General features: G+C 36.6%; 1 long non-coding RNA gene across 1 annotated transcript in view; it reads right to left on the reverse strand.

Moving 5' to 3' along the window:
* LOC139143694 (uncharacterized) overlaps window positions 1–22,494 on the reverse strand; it is a 231,820-nt gene extending 209,326 nt beyond the window's left edge. Inside the window, exons 1-2 of the long non-coding RNA XR_011554659.1 lie at window positions 22,213–22,494; window positions 19,975–20,115 (exon numbers count right to left, since the gene is read on the reverse strand). This is a non-coding gene — a long non-coding RNA (uncharacterized lncRNA). The remainder of the gene's footprint in view (window positions 1–19,974; window positions 20,116–22,212) is intronic.
* Window positions 22,495–22,786: the final 292 nt, after the last annotated feature.

The following is a 22,786-nucleotide window of genomic DNA, read 5'->3' on the forward strand; positions in this document are numbered from 1 at the left end:
TATGGAGACCAAAACAATTTCACGCACTTCCGCCGACTTGAAAACTTTGAGTGAGAAATCAACTTGTCGTCGTGGTGAAACGGTCGATCGATCTTATGGTACACTACAGTCCGCTGAAATAGGAGGTGCACGTACACTTTACGTACAGCGGTTGATGTACCCTTTTACGATAGGTAGTCTGATTTGTATTGAAACGATCGTACGACATTCGCGTTTTTGCGACATTTAAGTAAACTGCTGCGTGATGGCACTCTGAATGTGTCATTGCGGACAAAGGAAGGGCACAACGCGCCGTATTTTCAAGCAGACAAATTGTGTTTGTTTTTTCCGATTTCGTCCAAGAACCTAACCTCTCGCAAACTAAGATTTTATTTTACAGCGCTTAACGTGTGTGAACACATGAGCTAGTAAAATCAGGTCTATTGGAAATTTCAGTGCGTAAATGTACCCAACGCTTGAACAGTAATTTGGCTTTAGCATAGACTCTCGCCAGTCGCTTGTACCACTTGGTCTCGCTTATTGGCATAGCTTCCGGTATCGGGCTTCATATGTCGAGCAATCAAGGGCATAAAACAAGGTAATTTTAACTTCCATATAATCAAATCTTATATTTTCAGTGGACCTATTAGATCGTAGTAGTGAGAAAAACAGAATGTTTTCACAGCCATGTGGATAGGTCTAGCTGCAGTAGCCAGATGATACAAATGTACTATGCGGACCCGCCGTAAACGCCTGTGTCAAATATTAATGTGATCGTACGCGTTTGATGACTTTCCTGTGCAGAGCAAACTTAACACTGTTGAACCAGTTGTGATTTTTTTTTCGAGTATTTTTTTCAGAGTTAAAAGGAACCAAGAGAAAACACCAAACTTGTTATGTTAATAATATTCCTTTCTTTTTACACTGTAAATGCCTTATTAGCACGTTGTCTTGCGTAGAAACATTATAGTATGGCTTCGTCGCGCGCTATCAGGTTTTTAGCTCACATTTGATTTTACCAATGTGAGTTTATCGTATAGGCTGAAGTCGATGGCGTCTGTATGTATGTATGTATGTATGTATGTATGTATGTATGTATGTATGTATGTATGTATGTATGTATGTATGTATGTATGTATGTATGTATGTATGTATGTATGTATGTATGTATGTATGTATGTACAGTATGTCCGTCAACATCAAAAACACGCAAACCGCTGCACGTTTCAGCTTGGTATTTGGTGTGTGGATGCGTCCTGGGCTATAGATGGGATTTTGTTCAAATGAAGTCTGCATTGCCAAAATTATGCAAATGAGCTTACAAAATGTGAAAATGGTTAAGAATTAATAACTCAAGAACTGCTTTTTTGATTGCTTTGAAAATTTGTGTGCAAGTACCTTAGGTGAACCTTATACAGTTTTATGAATATTGTGAAGATATCCTTAATTTTGTATTTTTGCTGAATTTTTTTGTGATTTTCTCATTTTCAGTAAAAATTCTTCTTCTCTGAAACCGCCAGCCCAATCGCTCTCAAATTTGGGTTGTCTCTTTGCAAGGGTGTTACTCTTCTAATTTGTTGAAATTATGACAAAATTGGGAAAATTACTATTTTTAAGCAATTTTGTCATTTTTGTCAAAAAATCTTAGACAGTATTTCCTTTTTAAAACCCCTGGACAGACAGCTTTCATATCTGGTACACAGACGTACAGAGATGACAATAGTTAGATATGTGGAAATTGTTTTGAAATATAAAAAATTGTATTTTTAAGACAATATTGTCATTTTGGTCAAGAAAACTTCATCTCAAATTACTTGTTTGATAGCTTTGTAATTTGGTATAAAGTCCCTTGTTTGATAGCTTTGTAATTTGGTATAAAGTCCCGAAAGATGTTATTAGATAAATTTCCTGCTCAAAGTGTTGGGAAACCCAAAATGTGTATATATTAGGTACTTTTCTCAGTTTGTGACCTTAAATGACCTACACCAACCAAGGATATGTTGTGAGACAATTTTGAAGGCTGTGAACATAATTTTGTCATATTTGGTACCAATTTGTAGGAATATTTGATCCAGAAAACAAAGCTGAGGTGATTTTTTTCATTTTGGACCAATTTTTGCAACTTTTCTATGTAAGACATACAAGAACTGATGAGAAATTTGGATCCAGGATAATTCCAGATGTTGTAATCACCGCCCACAGTGGAAGGCATTTCACTATCTGTAACTAACTTAAGTGCTGTTTACATTAGAATGATAACACTCATGGCATTAATTAAAAATCTCCAAGGTTGTAAATGTACTTCCTGTCATTTGGTCTTATGTAATACCAAGGGGTGGAACATTTGATATTCAGGAGGGGGTAGGGTCTAGAAGATCGATGATGCAGCATTACTTTTTTACCAGATCCCTTGTGCATTTTTGCCCACTCCCACCTTTTCTTTTTTTATCAAGCCTTCTCTGTTTTTTGTTGTTGACATTTGTGTATGTATTTAGGATCTGCTTCTCCCATTGCTATAGAAGTTGATATGCATGTTCCTAAAGATGACCTCCAGTACCTAAGTTGGAGACCTTATTTGCTTTTGTCATTCTTGTTTTTTCTGGTTTAAATATTTCTTGAATGAACCAATTCAAACCGAATGTGAGCACATAGTGTCCTTGACGGTATTTTTATTGTTTGGGCCCATATGCTATAAACATCATCGAATTTTTGTAAAACTCATAAAATGTAAGATAACTGTGCACATATACTTAGAAAAATAAAAAACTTGGTCTCACCATGCTTGTTAATAATAAATAAATCTAAATCTAAATATAATATATAAATCTCTCTCGTGACTGAATAAATTATACCCAGCTCTTACTCAATAAAATTACTTGGATTCAATAACATTAGTAACGTAGAGGATCGTGTGATTGGGTCAAGGGTAAATGTGCCAACTTGAACTAGACACCAAACTGAAATGTCCTTGTAAAACTATAGCCATGGCAATTGATGTTGCATAACACCAAATGAGACCCGCCTCTCAACTACATTACTGTCAGTCTAGGGAATTTACATGCACGTTAAGCATAGGGTGTGTTGGAATTTGGCGCCTCGAAATCTGAGATCAAAATTTCTGGAAAAGCGCTGCAAGTAGATGTTTTGCTCTCTAGTCTTTTTACATTTTGCCCCGAGAGAGATAAAAGTTTATTCAAGGTCAGTGACGCGTTACTATTCGCAACGTATAAAAGGTCGACCATATGATACTGTGCTCGAGCCAGGAAGATTTAGGGAAAAATTCCAAGATATTGCTCTTTCACAATAAAAAATACCCACCCATGGATGACAGAAAAATAAAACGGTTGCGAGCAGACATGAACTCAGGAGAAATCAGTGGACCAACAGTTACTTTCAGTCACTACTCTTTTTTCGGCGCGCCCTTCAACACCATTTTACTATATTCAAAACATTTGATTTCATAGCATTTTCTCACCTGATCATAACGCCTATATAACACATAACCTTTAAAACTATAGAAATCCCAAGCACTTATGTATCATATTCATATCCAGAACCTGACTTTTGGTTTCTTTGTATTGACAAATGTGTGCTGAACAAGTGTCTTAATTTATGCTGCAGCTTAAACTAAATGTTTGTATGGCTCTTTCCCTTTAATTTCGGATATCATGTCTCTGAACGCAAGGTAATATGGGAAATCACTTCCTGTGTAATATAATTTTAAGTCTTCCACGACATAAAATGACTCAATTTAATTGTTAATATTCAAAATGTGCTGTGTCAGTTGAAGGAATGTTTAACTCCCCTCTTCTATATTGTGAAGTTTTTCAAATCATTTGAATGTTTTTTTTTTCTGATGCTTTTAATACAAAACTGTGATAGTTTTATAGCAGTTTTGAAATTTCACGCCTTCTTTCCATTTGTTCAGTTTCTTCTTGACATTATTTTGTTTTGGTATTTTTATTACATTTTGTACTTGTTTTAATTTTATTTATTTATGTTTTTCATTTTTCAAATGTGGCTTTCATGAAAATTTCGCAATCCTCGTACGTCTTGTCATAAGATGGGCTGTCACTTGCACTCTCATTTCCTTTGCCAGGGACTTTACGCTTCACTTAGTATAGTAAGGTGACCGTTTTCCCTGTTTTTATCATCGGTGAAATTTCTACATATTTAACCAACAGGATAAAGAGGACTTTACAAGACCGAGAAATATTTGAATATAGTTGATTGCTGCTCTTTTAAACTGCATCTGTTGAGGGAGCAAAGGGCCGATGATTCAGATGACCTCTAACCTGCCTCGAAGACGGCTCCTCTTTTGTGTAGAGACCATAATTCGAGAACTATTCTTTCATTGTACATGGCTGAGATACTATGTGCCGCAGCTTTACTCATTACTTCATTTACAAACAGTGTAACGTGGTCGTGACACAAACAAACAATTTATCACTTTAGCCGTGATGTCGACAGATTGAGCCCACTGATAAGTCAACATGTAAGGCTATTAGGCTATGTTTGTCGACATAATAATAGCAATTAGACTCACAAAACCTGTATTGATATTCTGCTGCGTTCACAAAAACGGCGAGGGTGAGCTGGAGGAATATGACATTAAACTGGTCCAATAATCATTTTCATTCAAGGTAATACATTACCAGGTCCATGGGACATTTGAGATTTACAAATTTAAGTAGGACCATCCTGAACCACTGATAGTTAGTGGTGGTACCAGGTGTCCGGAATGGGTAAGCGTACCCTGCTAGCATGCTACACCCGTCAGGATTGGTCCCAAAATTGTCTAATATTGTATTGAAGTGATACAGTATATGAATCACTGTTATTAGTCAAAGCCGGGAATGCTGGGTTAGTGGAGGTTGGGATTTGAGAGTTTTGCACTGCCTATAAGGGTGACCTGAAAAGTTTCTGGTTCCCTTTTATCTTACGTGTGTCAGGTAATTCAGTGAAAAATGAGTAACATTTTAACGTCATCAAATTGTTCTAATATTAGTAATAATTACACAGTAAACAAAATCTATAACCATTTTGTCACATTTCATGACTTTCATCTAACCAATCTAAAAATGTAATACTATGATTTTTCGTAAAAAATCTGAAGCAAGTGGGCCTAGAAACGGGTAGAAACTGCAACTGTTGATAATGATTTCAATATTTCTATGCAATATATCAAATATAGTTTCTTGCTGTCTCCCTACAGCATGCTGAAATACATAATATTTAGTTTGTCAACAAAGCCTGTATATATAAATATGTATTGGATGATAATTTAATTACAAGGCCACACATGTAAACAGGCTGTATTGATAAGCTAAATACTAGACAGTTCAACATGCTGTCGGGAGTTGACCAAGAACGCGGTTGTATAAAGTGAACAAAAATTTTGTCAAAATAATGAAAGTTAATACAGTTACCGCCTTGCCACTGCAGTATCTTTGTCACTGCATATCGGCGTGACAGAGATAGCTCTGACACCATGTAGTTAAAAAGAGTTAGAGTCAAATGGCGCGCATTACAATGAAGTATATTTGTACACAAGATCAGACCAGAGAGCAACACATGATATGGAAGACCAGGAAACTTGAAAGTTATGAGGGCTTTTTGAATTCTGACATATAAAAATAATCAAATATTAAAGAAAAAAAAAGGAGTCACAATGCTTGATTTTCTAAATTTTCACATTATTCTCATCTTAAAATTTTAAACATCAACCAAAAAACGTGAGACTGAATGGGATTATTTATTTTCTAACAAAATTGCCATTATTACACCCAAAATTTTGTGGAATATTTTAACCTACCACTATTGTCAATTTTTAGAGCACTTAAGTGATATATGTCTCGTACTTTTGAGAAAATATTTTGTGTACGTCACTTCACCATTTGGCAAAATGTAGCCAGAAATTCAAAATGTGAACACTCTCTCATCATGGTCGTCATTTTATGTGCTCTTAAGCATGTGTCATAAATCTGGCCAGATTTGGTTTCAGTCAAGTACGCTTAGACTGAGAAATCCAAAAAATCCTCTGATGCGTTTCAAAACAAATCAATTTAAGAAGTTGCTCTACAAACTGTTAATAACAGGTAGCGTCGAACATCTGCGAATAGAACTGCCCAATGTGTGTATTTGTTTTTCTTTGCGTTCATTCCTAATAAGTATTGGGATCTTAATTAATTTTGATCATATAGACCGGGAGACTTGGAAAGTTTTGAGGATACGGAGGGGGAATCTAAATACATAGATTTCAATGGCGATTCCTACTGGCCCCCTAACCGTTATTTGTGAACGCAGCCTTAGTAAACCCACAGCATTTTGGCAATTCGATACAACAGTGTGTTTTTATATGATCGATGATTTCAATTAAATATTAAGTATTAGAACGGACAGAAAATGTCCTGGAGTAAAAATGTTTTATTTTAAAATATATCAGATTGATATGTGGAAATACTGCAGATTCACTTCCTACGTTACTATCGATTGTTCCTGTGAGAAATGCAGCTTTTCGAACTCAGCAAACAAACATGGCCGATATGGACAGCTAGCTATGCTCTATGAAACATGTCAGCTATTGGTTCTGCACGTATAAAACTCTCTACCACAATAAGCCTTATACCAAGTCGTAACCGGTAAATCTGCAAAAAGGAGATACTTGGTGCGGCATGGAAGTAAAATTATCTCAATACCAAAACGCAGTGCTATTTCATACGTCAGACGGTATTTGTCGAAAAGGAAAACATGGTCATGAAATTATTCATTGGTTATGAAATTAATGGTCTTTGACTACTAAACAATTAAAACTTTCAGAACTCGGTGTAGTCTAACTGGAGCAGCTATATTCAATTCAAAGCCTCGGCCTTATCGCCTAACGTGTTGACTTTATCAGAGGCCCCCTTTGTCGACGTCACGCGACACACAGCATATCGATCGATTGATCAATTGAATCAGTCAATCAATCAATCAATCAAGTGGATTTCTATGGCGCCAAAGTCCAAAACGCAGTAGTGTACAATGGTGCTTTACAGAGTCAGAGTTGTTCAGTATGCCCTACTGAACAGAAATTTTTTGATATTTTTAAAGTATCAAGAATGGCCATGGGTGACTGGAGCACTTCCAATATAGACATGCAGTAATGTACATATGTGATTATAGTAATGTACGTTTCTGGGGCGTCGGTGTGCTTTACTCTGTGTCATGACCTAATGTGAGATGAGAGAATTCTTCCTTTGATCTTACTACATTGTCAGGCGGGTACAAAAAGGGAAAGTCAGATGATTGGTATTAGAAGTCGTTTTGTCAACCACATAAAGCTAGGAATTATGCTGCGTGTGTCAATAATGTCCTGGTTGTCAACATTGGTCCATGAAACTTTGGAACTGTAAAAAATTCTGTTCACGGAAGCATTTACAAACGTACACGTTGGGCTTATTGAACTCCATAAGCTAAACTGCTGACCCTAGAACTTCAATGGATCCTTAATAAAACTACTTGCTGGGTTACATTTTTCCTGGAGCCATAGCCACATGACAATAGTAAAACCACTTATACACTCTAATTCTTACACATGACGCAAAATTGTTACGTGGTCGATGATGACTAGCCAAGCCAGCTGGAGGAAATCGAGTTACGAACTTGAAAGTTCCAGGGATAGTACAGGGGATTTGAAAAGTTTGCTATAGGGGAATTTGAAAATATATAGTTCCCATTTTTTCAATAATCTGACTCCATAGTTTTATGGGCAATTCATTAAAATAATTAATGAATAGCATATTAATATATTTAATGTCTCTAATGCTAATGATAAATAAAAACATTTTGTAATCATTTTTGAAATTTCATGACTGTTATTTTGAAAATTCTAAAATAATATGAATGTAATTGCTTTGACTTTGCATAAGGAAAACAAAAAATATACTTTTAATAGGGGGCAGAAACTACAAATGTTAATGATTATTTTCCGTATTTCAATTCCATGTATCGACATAAGTTTCATTACATCTTATTACGGCATGCTGAAACACACACAATTCAACTTGGCAACAAAGCAAGTATCTGTAAATACTGTTGTCGATGATGATTAAATTACACTCTAGACTGAAATCATACGTCAACGGCAGAAATGCAAAGTACACACACACTTCAAGGCCGTTTTGACAAGTTGAATACTGGGTAGCTCAAGATACTATGGGGAGCACAACAAGAACCTAGTTGAACAAAATCACTGTCAAAATCATAAAAGTTGATATAGCTCTTGCCTCTGTATATACCACCAGAATGATTATAAATAAAGTAACAATAACAATGACATAACATCATTTTTTATGTTTAAAAGAAATCATTTATAAGTCATTTAAATAGACAGTAGGTGTAATATTTTAAAGCTTTTTGTTATACTGGTCAATGACAATGTCTCATAACTACTTCCTGAAGCACGCTGGGACATCACAAATTCAGTTTGTCAACACATTCTACACAGAAAGTAATTCTATAATGATCGTTAACAATTGAATTTAAGGACATGTATTCCATACTGTTGTTATACGTATAAACCAGAAGTTCTTGTACTTCTCATCGTAACATGTATTGAAACACCAAGTACAATATTCCAATATATAAAAATTAAGCCGAACACCTGAGATACTGTAGATATTGTGATTCATATGAAGACTTTCAAGTGGGACACAACTTGTTAGTCTTAAAACTAGAGAGACAAGGATTTTCACAAAGTAGGTTGGCTAGATCATTTAAGAAGTTCTATGGTAGATATCGATACCTCATATCAAAATATACAAGTCTGTTACTTAGATGATATGAGAGAGTATTCCTGGCTTTGACCGTAACAACAGTAATTTGGCAACTAGCTGAAATTACCGGACAACTACTTTTCTCTCTTAAGTTCAATCTTGAAGGGTGTAGCATGCTAGCAGGGTACGCTTACATATTCCCAACACGTGTTACCGCGACTTAACTAGTGGTTCGAGATTGCACCATGGATTTCCTCATTGATGTATTGATGTTTTTGTTTGCTGTTTTTTGTTTCTATGAATGGCGATTTGCTTGCCTTGAAAAATAACGATTGCTGGCATTCATATGATTTTAGGGAGTAAACATGTATTCAAGAATTCTAGCTACTAGCTGTTTAATATGTCTCCAATAAAAATAAATTTATCACACGCTTCATATATCGAACGTCAGGTGCTCCGTAGGATTCAATCGTAACTCGTTGATGATGTCGCAGGCCGCATTGTTATCATTTGACTGAATGTAAACCGGAACTATTGCCAGCTACTTGACAACTTCGAGATTACATGTTTTTCACAGGAAATACTGTTTTTACATGAACTGTATAACAGTTATTTAAATAGATCATTAGATCATTGCCTGTTCGATGATAAAAATGTTTAGCAGATGTTTGCGTAATATTGAAATAAAACACATGTCAAATGATTGTTATTTGTGTGTAAACCCACATTTTGAGTGAAAATATGTGAGAGGGGCATGTGATATAAAACATTATAGCCCAAACCAGCAGGAGAGCGTTTGCCCTCCTTACGTCAGGCAAATGGTCATCTGCCCTTTGCCTCACAGTCCTATGTTTGGACCATGATATGTAATGTTTCACCGGCTATGTTTTACAATGGTAAATACATTCAATTTCAGAATGGTTTGTGAGTGGAATATTCCAGGCCTGTGGAACATGTAATTGTTACATAGAACAAGCTGCGATCTCAATGATCATCCCTAGCAAAAGCAATAGTCTATGAGAAAAGTAACAAGAGTGAGGCAACACAATGTCTTGAAAAGGGGAATAGGAATCGTAATTTCTGAAATACATACGTCTATAAACAATTTCAGATATTGATGGCAGATTGTAGACGATTAGGAGATCGGTTTTAGAAAATCTGATTGGTAGATTTTTCAACAAATACACTGTCGAAAGACAGTACCCAAGATGTAAATGATATTAGTTTGATATTTTTCTCATTTTTTTATTCTATGTATCAACACCATTTTCTTTTAGTTAACATTTTAAAACTAATCTTGCAGTGCTTTTAGCTTGAGTATTAATATGCAGCAGTGTTATTGTAATATTGACATTTTAATTGATGGCTGGACTGAAATGCAACTGTCAGCAATGCCAGTGTACAAAAAACATACGAAGGCTGTATTGATAAACTGAAAGCTAAATATTTCAACATGAAAAGATAAGAGATTATTAAAAATAGTATAAATACTGTAAAAAATCAAAATTTTAGTGTATTGCTGTTGACTAAATGAATGTTTGGCCCTATAATAGTGTAGACTTGACATTTTATATCGTGTAAATGGGGATTGAATTTTTATGGGCATTGAGGCGGGATCTAAAAAATAAGATTTCAATAGCGATTCCTCCAACCCCTTGTCGTTTTTATAAATGGCAACGAAATCAAACAATTTAATGACCTTGACATTTATACAATCGCCAAGTCTCGCAAATTGGTCATTACTTAAATTTTATTTCAATATATTACATTGTTGCGTTATAGATGACCAGTAGCTTATTAGCTGTGTTTTTTTGCATATACCATGTATAGCATGTATAGAAAGTACAGTGTGTATCGTATGTGTAGCATGTACAGCAAGTATAACACGTAAGTATGTATGTATGTATGTATGTATGTATGTATGTATGTATGTATTAGTATGTATGTATGTATGTATGTACGTACGTACGTACGTACGTACGTATGTATGTATGTATGTATGTATGTATGTATGTATGTATGTATGTATGTATGTATGTATGTATGTATGTATGTATGTATCTATCTATCTATCTATCTATCTATCTATCTATCTATCTATCTTTGTATGGCATTGTAGGTAGATAGGTAGGTACTGGATGGTCTAGTGATAGTAATGATTGCAACTAGAATGTTCAGTAAAGGGAGATAAGTAGCTTGGTCAATTTTAAGCTGTAATATTTCGCTAATTTTTGGGTGGTTTCGTTCTGTGTATCCACTGCAGTTTTTTGTTCTATCCCAAAACCGTGATGAAAATTCAAACACAGCCATATGTGTTAAGTCTGCATTGTTACTGTTTAAAATTGAATTCAAGTCCTGACAAGAGTTCATTTGTCATCATGGGTTTTTACACATGCATATAGAATATTTGCTTAACAAAATTTTGTTATTGTAGCATGCTGTGGGGAGTAAAACTAGAAACTGCAGTCGATACTCAGACATACATGACTAGCCAAAAGGTACAGTTAATGTCCCTTTATATAAAGAAGTTAATTGTGCCCAGTTTTCCTAAAAGGTGAGGAAAGTCGTCCTGTTTTCTAAGCCTTTTCTATGTGATCTTCTTCAAAAGGGACAATAGCTTTAATGCATACCTTCATTTATAGTTTGGCTTGTAATTGTATAAAAAGCACTATTGTTCATCAAGAAACTTATTACAGCCTGAAAGTCAATATCTAACAACAATTACATATATACTCATATACTAGGTTACATATTAAATATACAGCAAGTTTTGTTGGGGAAATATTGAATAGTTTATCTGTAGGCTGACATGAGAAAGGAAAACTTTTGGCTGAAATTCTAATATCATATTTGTTGTCCACTCTTCACTGTTAAACACCGTATCTGAATCAAGTTAATTCGTATAAATTGTAAAACACATATAAAAGCACAAATATAGCTAGTTTAGTATTGCAAAAAACCGTAGTTTTCCCATGGTCTACCATGTATAGTGGATCAAAATTTTTAGTGAGATTTAAATTTGTTGTACTCACATGCACTTTTTTACCTGCCACTTTAAGCAAAATGCATGTAAACGAATTATCAAACATATATAAATGTACAGATATAGGTTGTTTTAGGGGGAAATTGTTATACTTTGTCAAATAAACGTCCATGAATTATGATTTGATATTTTTCGACGGAGCTTTATATCGACTATATTTTTGCCTTCTAATAGTTGCGCAAAAATGGTGACCCTCCCCAATAGGCATGAGTGAAGTTTCATGACTTTTCAAAAATGCTTGCACAAAAACATTACCACTCACCTGTAATTTCCGTCCAATCTCTTTGAGAGGGGATTTCAAAATTATAGCAAGCCAGAAGGTTGAATGCATTATGAGTTTATTAGGGGGCATTTGTAAAAAGCCTGAGAACTTCCTGTGATTCCTCCCCTCCAGAGGTGTTTGTGAATTCAACCTAAAGTACACGAGCTTGAAAAGCGGAAATAGTGCACATGCAGTATACACTTTACTACCAACTGCTCCCGTGCAATAGAGGTCTTTTTTGAACTCCGCAAACAAACATGGCCGATATGGACAACTAGCTGTACTCAATGAGACATGTCAGACTGCTTGAAATATTGCATGCTTGAAGCCCTCTACGACAATAAGCTTTACATACCAAGTCGTAGCCAGTAAGTCACCATGACGGAGATATTAGATGTGGCATAGTGGTACAATTATCTCATTGTCCAAACACATTGTGCTATACCCCAGACGGTATTTGCCGAGAAGGAAAGCATGGTCATAAAATTCTTTGATTACTTATGCCAATTGTTATGATACAGTGAACAATTTGTTTTATTACCATGGCATAGCCTAACTGGTGTATTCAGTACCCAAACACCGCCTTATCACCTAACATAATGACCTAATGAGTGGTTACTCGCTGTCGATATCAGGCTATGCACGCTAACCTTTTGCAATGTTCACATTTTACTCGATTGTATCATGAACTTGTCCGAGCTACGAGACGTACTTGCCTAGAATTAACTCCATTATCAGGCAGATATGTATTGGGAGGTCTTTGATGGCTGATGTTAGAAGGTATTTTAACAGTATTTATGCTAACCTACCTCAAAAATGCTGCTGCGTGTGTCGAGTAATGTCCCGGATGTCAAAGCCCTATGCAGTGAACACAGTGGTTTCATGACCTTTGGCACAGGAAACAAAGACACTTTCATAAACGTACCTATCACAGTGGCCTCTTGTATGTCACCGACTTTACTGCTGACCCTAGAGCCTAAGTGGATCGTTTAATTGAACTATTTGTGACTGTAGGGATACCAACTATGCGCTCGAAATCTAAATTGGTGCACGGTCGATGACCACTTGCCCAACCTATTGTGAAATTTCATGACCTTGAGGTATATACAATCTTCAATTCTGGCACTCTAGTCATTACTATCACGATTTCCGTATGTTACTTAATGGTAAGGTGTAAGGAATATACAATATGAAGGTGTTTGGCCTAAGAATACTTTCAAAATTTATATATGCATTTCTATTCGACATTTTAAGGCGGTATAAGACCATGTCTGTATCGCAGGAAATATTTCTTTCTTAAACATTTCTACAACTGTGATCTCGACGACCATACTTAAAAGAAACAGTCAAGAAATACGAATGAATTGAGACACCTTCTTGCATTGTTTCTGTTTAGAGGCTCTCATATTGTCGCTGGCTAGACGTTAACAAGCCACATTAGGCGAGTTACAAGGACAAAAAATCATGTTGTGATTACACAGTGATACGATCGACCGTACTCAAATACTAGCGAGTGTGTAAAGCAGTGAATGACGACCCCGGTATAATAGCCATTAGTTATATTTCGGAATAGAGAGAGTTTTGCTGTATATCTGTATAAGCTATATCTTTGATGTCACAAGCTGGTCATGTTGAAATTTACGGCAGCTTTAATCTTATCGAATTAAAGATAAAATGAAAGATAAAAAAAATAACGGCTCTTAAGTTTTAAACTTGTCAGATGAGCATGGGATATTTTGTTATTGTAAACCACATTTTTAGTATTACAAGTAATAGACTCAGTTCAACTGCAACTATTGAAGTCATCGGGAAAGAGCGGAATTACACAAAAGTCTTGACAAAGTGAGGATACATGGTGGACGTACTCAACCAGTTTCTTCATCTTTAAAAAGATCTTTATTTCAAACCAACGTTTCGGCAATACACAAGTTGCCTTCCTCAGCGTAAAAAGTACTAGACAAAAGCGGATAAAATTGAAAATGTCAACGGAAAGTTTAATGACTACAGAAAAGTAAATGTGTAACAAAAACGGCAAAAACTTCATGATATGGTAAAACGACAAGACTGAGATTACACAATCTGTGTATTGTCAAAACAACGGTTTAAATAACGACAGATTTAATGTTGAAGAAACTGGTTGAGTACGTCCATCATTTCTCCCCACATTATAATTATTACAACAGTTTCCGCCCCAATTTCATTTCCATGAACCAGGTTTCCTCGCCGAGTATATCAATAAACATTAACATATGCTCTTATGGTTTAAATTTCTTTAAAAGAATGAGAAAGACAAGCAATTTCAGCGTAAGAGGATTTTCAAATATTCTTTTACAGTGTATGCGTATGGAGACTGTCAACGTACCATACCTCATATGTATCATACACATAACTCTGTTTCTGAGGTTGTCTCAGCGGCATCATGTGTGGTTTTAGTGTACTTTGCACATAGCATGTAAATATAATACTCCATGATACCTCGTTTGTTTGCTTGCAATCAATTATACGAGTTTGCATTTGAATTCTCACTCATTTTCACTAAAAGCTGGTCACTGCAATGTCAACATGCACGGACGCCCTCAATAGATTGAGAGTTCCGGAATGACATACTTTCGTTTAATTTGTTCGAAAAGTGGTTATTTAGATGTGTATGAGATGACAATGTGACAAATCGTGTTTATCTGACAAAATTGCTCTATATGTGCCTGTAGTGGGGCTATAATCTTACTTGTTTGTCAAAAATCATCCTAAATAATTAGTGTGACATCCAAATAAAAACACTCTTAGTTCCGAAACTTAACTAAAGTACAAAATTATTGCCAAAGCCGAACTTATTCACTATCTACCACGATAGTCACATGGTCGCCATCTGAATTGGTTGCCGTAGAGCGGCACTTGTAACGACATCGTAGTCTAACTACACGAGGTTAGTCAGCCTGAACGGAGGGTACCTAATTAGCATATATTAATGGGAATTACGTTTGAATTCAGACAGCGCCCTCTAGTCGGAGATTGACCGTTAGTAATTTTTCACGGAGATTTTCATCACTGAATTTTACCGTCATCGTTGGTCAATCGTATCTACTTTATGGTGATATTGAATGATACTGTTGGAAAGTATTCGCATGTAATTTTTTTAGGATTTCTATGCTGTGAAACTGTCATTTTAACGATATGATTGGTTTTTTGGGATCGACTGAAGGCCCAAGTTTAGCGATGCCGCAAATACATGCAATGATATTTACGCCCAAAAGAAGACCTGCAATCGATTTTTCGTGGTTTTAGAAATGTTCAGACGTAATTTCAGTTTGGCTCAAGGTCTGGATACAAACTTACAGACATTTAAACTTGACCCGTGAATCGGCGTTTCCATCATGGCGGCCTTCACTTCGGACGTACTGAGTACGTGTGTGTGTATGTGTTGTGCTTGTGCATGGCTTGTGTAAGCGTTCTAAACAAAGTGCTACACTCAGTGTGATATAGTTTTCGGACAGGATGGTGAATTTCGCCCAAAGCCGTTTCATAAATGACAAGCACAACAAAATCTTATTATCATACCTTTCGAACTTTATTGTGTTTATCCTCAAACTGTTAACACGACGGAAGTGGTATTTAGAGGGTAAAAGTTGTCAAATTTTTGACCCGATGTTGAGTGCGTAGTAATCGGACTGCTATCGCAGTAATCGGACGTCGTATTTGGATTATTATTGTAGGGGCTAAATATTGATATTTTGAAACTTCAAACCCAAATTTTCAATTTAAGTGTGTTTGGAAAACTGTATATAAATATTTCGTGATAAATTAGTTACGTTAATCCATGGACGACGCAACTATATTTCGACGTGTATGGCGCTTACATATCGGACATGGACTGTCTCTGTGTGTTGCTTTCGACGCCTTGTATCGTACGGTGCACGGTGTGGCTAATTTCGCCAAGTTTATAGCCCGAAATAGCTTGTACCGAAAAAAAAACTATCCAAAACGGGACAGCAGCATCACCTGTCTTAATATGCAGTACTATGACTTGTAAAACGCGATTAATACAGAGCGAAGTGAGTACAACGAACAGCATGTCATGTCTGAAAACTGTCACACTGAGTGTAGGGTGTCTTATTTCTGTACACGTGATGGGAAACCCGTGAACAACAGCGTAAAACAGCTATACTTGCGTTGTCCGTTTGCCGTACTCGGCAGCGTGGACGCCCGCGCCTCAATTCACTTCGCACAATGCCAGTGCGATATCACAGCTGCGGGCGGTCTCTACACGGCGGTCTCTACACGGCGTCACTTAATCATGCCGCAAATACATGCAATATATCGTACGACCCTGAAATTTGGACCACTTACTATCGATACTATAAGAAACATTTTCTGAAAGTTTCAGTTTGGCTCAAGCTCTACAAGACCCTTAAAAGTTAGGTTTTTCGGCAAAAGTTGGATTCCAATATATACGTCGTTCGATCGTCCGCCTTGGCACGGTAATTGTGCCATCGTAAAAAAATTTTGCACTCTCCGGTCAAATACTTTCAAAAATCTTAATAAATGGTTTATTGTCAAAGAAAATCTGCATATTTAAAAGAAGGATAAGTTTCTGTTTAAGTTCACGGCCTTGTTTTTGAGATCGTACGCCGGTCTCTCTCCCACACACACTTCCGCACTCAGCGAGGTAGCGAAACGAGGCTCTCGAACACGATAAAATATGCAAATTTGGTACTCTCCGTTCAGGCTGTAAGTCAGGAAAACAAAGCAAGAATCCGGGCAAGGAAAATAGCTGCAATGATCAGTTCACATTAAAGTGGAGTCAGAGAACATGTAATAGGATCAATCGTGAGTGAGTATACTAAATTAATTCTTTCGATTAAAAAGACGTTTTGGAACAAGGCCCTTTTGCAACTGATTACAGTAACAGAGGGCGGGTCACTCCACGTACCACCATCAAGCAGACAAGGTAGGTTTTTCGAACAATACCTTCGAAATTCTAAAGAAGTAATAAAATACATGATCAGCATCATACACGATTTATGTTAAACTGTCCAATTCCTGTAGCTGCAGACAGTACTGCACAGGTCAGCGAACACCGTAGGTTGCACAAATAACCATGAGTACATGTACAGTTTTCACAGCCCGCAACCGCGGGGTCTGAATCATCGGGGTCTGAATTCCAAAGTGCTAATGCGATTCACTGTAATCTTTGATTTGTGTAAAAATGTGTATTCTTTACGAAAAATTAAGTTCTCTATGAAGAGTTTCCTGATAACTACTCGTTCATGAGCATATTCTCGGTTATCTCCATAAACATCTCTTAAGAATAAACAATACTTCAGAGTCATTCCCAAATGTTAGTATGACAGTGGTGGGCGTGTTCATATAGCTGACGTATTGTCGAAAAGATGTTTGTGCCTGTAATTTGTAAAGGCATCGTACAGAGTCTGGTTCATATTAGATTCCTTTTGCAAATAGCAAGAATTGATTAGTTTCTTTGCGGATGTGATTTACATAGTTTATATTCCTTAACAAGTCTGATATTTTCAGAAAGACATCATCACAGACATTTGTCATACAAACATGTGAGAGCTGTGAAGGTCATTTAACTGATTGATGTGAAAGATATGGCCACTTAACATATTAATGAACTTTAACGGTCAAGGAAAGGTAATCAGGATAGCTCAGTCAGATCAGAGTTCAAGAAAATTTCCACAGGCATGGATCATATAAAGATAAAGACGAACATTTAGCGAATCTGAAATGTCAGCGAATTGCAATGTTTAAATATTTAGTTATATCATTAACTGAAGCTATCTATAAAGGGCGATAGCAGCAAATTTTGTGAATTTTTAAAAAGATATTTCACAACAAAACCCTGGCTAAATGGAAAACCTATCGTATTTCCGTGTCAAGTGTCATTTAAAAGGCAAATTCAATGAACTTTGACAATATATCTTGACATACTTGATCAAGGTGGATGAAACTTGCTTCACGCATTGTAAATGAAGGTAGCAGTCAAAGCAACTGTTATTCGTCAACGATTTCGAATTTGCATATTTGATGCTTACCAATTCAAATTTGCATATTTATTTTAAGAAATTTCAATAAACGTTATATATTCTGACGATGCCATCGAATTTATGAAACTTTGTACATCATTTTTTGACAACATACCAGTGAACAAAAAACATTGCACTTTCAAATTAAAATTTTGGTTCTCGAATATTTAATTAACGTTTCAATTTTTCCTTATATCTCACAGATTGTTTAGGCACGTTTAATAAAGTTTGCTAGTGATCTTAACCATTACAAAACATAGTCATGAAGTGTAAGAGTCACATGACAGAAATAGGAACCGGTACATAATATACATATATATGACTGTGTTGATAAGATGATGGCATATACAGCCAATGCAAGCATACTGAAGAAATGTCAGCACAACAAATCTGTGTCTGTACATTTGATCCCCGGCAGCCTATCTTCTCATATAAAAAGTGCCCGCCTCGAAAGTCAAGGTTTTAAACTTTTTTTTAATTTTTGTCTTTCATAACCAAGATAAAAATCATCGGTCACGATATAAAGTTTGGAATTAGAGAAACAACATTGTCAAAAATTCGATATTCAAAAATGAAAATAGCCGATAATCATCGTGAACTCCGTTAGGGAAATTAAATATAGGCGTCACTCCCAAAACCTAATTACGAGTCAACACAAGCAGCAGTCCTACGAAGGATAATTACAAATTGTTGTGTACACACGTTCATGATATGTTCCATGTTTAAATGAAGACATGTAAATGAGATCGTCACTTTGTTCTCAATTATCAGAAAAACTGTGTGTTTCCGATTATTTGTTGAAATCACGGTGTAGTACTACTAGGAGTGTTGGAGGGAACGTTCAATATGTCGTGAAGTCCATGACATCTGACAATATTTTACAGTGACCAGGAATATTCTAGATTCGTTGGTAAGAACGTTGTTGGTATATATGAAGAATAAAATGTTGTTTTCGATTAGCCGTTTTTTCAAATTGCCAAAAAGGGAAAGCCTCAATGAAATGACTTTACACCTATTTTGCTGTCTTGAGTTCAGGGATACGGCGCTGAAGGTTATGCGCATCTTATTCAGATAACCTGCCCTCTCCTATGAGAGATAGGCATGTTGTGTTGGATACTTGCACAGCACAGAAGTCCTGCAGCAATAAACGCAACGATGATGGAGACCCAAGCTATAACGATTGAGTATCCCCAGGTGAAATCCATGTTGGTGTCCGTTGCATGTCTAGAGGTTCTCGCAGCATACCATCCACTTCCAAGTGCAACTGTTGTACTGGGATGTGTGCAGCGGAGAGAGAGGCATAATATTTCAGATATGGTACCAAAATACACACTAAGGCTAAAATATATTGCTATACTTACTCTCTATTTTTATGTCTATAGTAGAGAGAGAAAGAGAGAGGGGGAAGGGAGGGGGCTGACAGACAGACTGACAGGGGCATAGGTGAGGGAGAAAAGGGGAGAGAAAGGCGGGTGAGACACACAGAAGACAGACAGTCTGCAGAACGGGCAAAAAAGGGAGACAGATAGCCACACGGACGCAGGCCAACGAGACCGAGAGACAGACATAGAGATATTGTGAGAATAAGATCACACGATCTCTGGAAACATACTACCCGAAGACCACAATACGAAACAAACATATTTTCACTAATGTCAAATTAGTTAATTTCGCTCGTGCCTCAAGTCTCAAAGCTAAGTAAATGAGACTACGCTCTCGCAATTGAGAAATGTTTTAAGGAAATGTCTTAATCGCATCGAAGGAGCGTTAAGATGCATTTGCCGCGGCGTTCACCAGCAACTGACAAAAAGTAGACAGTGATTTTGTGTAAAAATCAAGCTGCTTTACATTTTGTATTTATTTTTGAAACACTGAACGATACACTAAGCATACCTGCCAGAGTTACCATCACGCTGGCGGTCTTCAATTTCCCTGTACTGAGCCATCCACTGAGGATACACGACAACATCAGAATCGAAGCGATGGATATGACGCATGCAACCACCATGCACAATTGGGCGACTTTGACATGTGCTGTGAAATACATTAATGAGAACAACGGACAATGAGATGGACACAGATATAAATTAAGATAAAGTGACAAATGTACATAGAATATATGGCATATGTACATAGAATAGAGACCACCGGACAGACGTGAAATACGCAATGCACTCAATTTGCAAATATCATTTTTCTTCGAGATCTCTACTTTTCAATATCGGTCAGTTTTCATCAGCTATTTCCAGGGTGTATAATTCATTAGAAATGTCATGCATATATTAGACAGATATATATAAAGATCGATCTATCGATCGATCGATCGATCATCGATAGATCGATAGATAGATAGATAGATAGATAGATAGATAGATAGATAGATAGATAGATAGATAGATAGATAGATAGATAGATAGATAGATAGATAGATAGATAGATAGATAGATAGATAGATAGATAGATAGATAGATAGATAGATAGATAGATAGATAGATAGATAAGTAGATATATAGATAGATAGATAATATGCTTGCAATCGCAAGTCGTAACAGCATCTCCTGACTTCAAAGTTTTATTACGTGAGCCAAAGGAACGTCCTACCTGGTATACTAAGTTAACCTCAACACAACTAGAAGAGTGTGACGTAACAGAACCAGTTCTAATATGTTAGTGGTGCAATCAAACATCAAAGTTTAGAAGTCCAATGAGACACACAGGCATTTGGTGTTGTTATGGGTGAGATATGATAGCAGTACTCCACTTATTCATCCTCTCTCAAAATCAAGAATTAAAAAATGGGTCCATTATGCAAACTTTGGTACTACAGAAAGTTTGAATTAAAAAAAGACGTCATCTCTGTGTTAACTTTAACGAAAAAATAAAATCATCGAGTTTCACAATATTAAACTGGTGAAAATTCCATAAGCTTCAAAATGAGCTCCAACAAGTGGCAGACCAAAAATTATTGTAAAAGTTTGTCAAGCTATGGCCATAAAATAATTCATTTCAACCCCATATATTGTCACTGAGTCTCACGTTGTGTAGACAATATATTTCTTTAACATCTAGGAACATTTCATTTTAAGTCTTGACTACAATAATGCGTTTTCCCATATAAAGTATGACTCCAATTTCAACCGTGCGATCTGATCTGGTCACTACTTTACGGCAAATTTCTACCGAGTACTTTTTTCCATAGATTAAGAAATCCGCTTATCTTTACGAATCATTACTTGTTGATTGATGAGGCCTTATTGTTCAGTACCTCGACACCAGAAAGTTAGAGGGTGATACGCTTACCACATAGCGTGAAAAATAAACTTGACTGCCCAGTGCCGTTAAACTAGTCTCATGGAATCAAACAATATTCAATTGAGTCCATTTTCACTGTGACCTGATCAAGGTGTTTCCATTGACTTCTATATCATTTACTCTTATATGCGATTTTCGAATTGAAACTAGTATTATAAAAAGGTTTGGAGAAAGGCTGGTTTTCCTGTACGAGTAAAAATACATGTGGACACCCCGGCTAACAGCACTGACAGGCAAACAGAGATACCTCACCCGTTGCGTACACTGAAAAGAGCTGTTTAAAAGAGAGATGCAACGTGTTATGGGTTGGCAGTTATGCGTGAAGCCTCGATCAACCCAATTTCATTGTAAAAAGAGAGGCATTGTGACATTACAAATTGGACAAATAGAAGGTGGATGTGAAATGACCTTAGCTCATCGTTCGCAGTGTAAACATCCCTTTGAAAAGAAGCAATATCACTATGTCTCTCTCTCTCTCTCTCTCTCTCTCTCTCTCTCTCTCTCTCTCTCTCTCTCTCTCCTCTCTCTCTCTCTCTCTCTCTCTCTCTCTCGTATAGTTTAGAAATCTTCATGGGTAGAACTGTACTAATTACCTATTTGGCAGTGTGTTTTGAGTAAAAGTTAATGAGAAGTTGAAGTCGGGACTTAAAACGGTTACCTGTGTTCTGTAGCGTCACGTGCCGTGAACCACGTATATATATATATATATATATATATATATATATATATATATATATATATATATATATATATATATATATATAAAAGAAAGTGTTGACTATATACACCCTTTAAATCGACGACATTAACTACACACACCTTCGATGACATTCCAATCGACTGCTTCATTGTTACAAGTCGGTCTCTGCTCAGACGGCGTCGCTACACAACTTTGCCAGAGTCCGTATGTATACTGGAAATTGCCATGGCGATTTTCAACCGTAAACGTGTGCCACTCAGACGTCACAGTGCTGACTACCTCAAAAATTAGCGTGAGCACAGTCGCAGCTAGGCCTAGAACCGGTAGCAAAGGGACCATGGTGTTTACGACGACTCCACCGAGCGAAGAGTTGAACTACGACTAAACGAAGCATTGTCTCCTGTTTATTGCCTGAGTTTGACAGGCAATAAATCTGGGTCAAGAGTTATAAGCTCTCAATCTCGTGAAGCGCGACAAAACGTAGCGCTTCCAATTGTGTTTCATGGTCTGACAGCCATTGTGGCAAGAATACCGACTTCTTGATGGATGGCTACACTGTACCGATAAAGCAAACATTGGCCGTAAAAATTGCTCCCTTCATTGGTTCACCGCTATGTTTTGAGCAGTTTCTCTGAGCAATGACCCACCTTTCACCTTTGATTTAAACTTGCCATATTGAAAACAAGTCGAGAA

Source organism: Ptychodera flava, chromosome 11, assembly GCF_041260155.1.
Source record: "Ptychodera flava strain L36383 chromosome 11, AS_Pfla_20210202, whole genome shotgun sequence".
Taxonomy (NCBI): domain Eukaryota; kingdom Metazoa; phylum Hemichordata; class Enteropneusta; family Ptychoderidae; genus Ptychodera; species Ptychodera flava.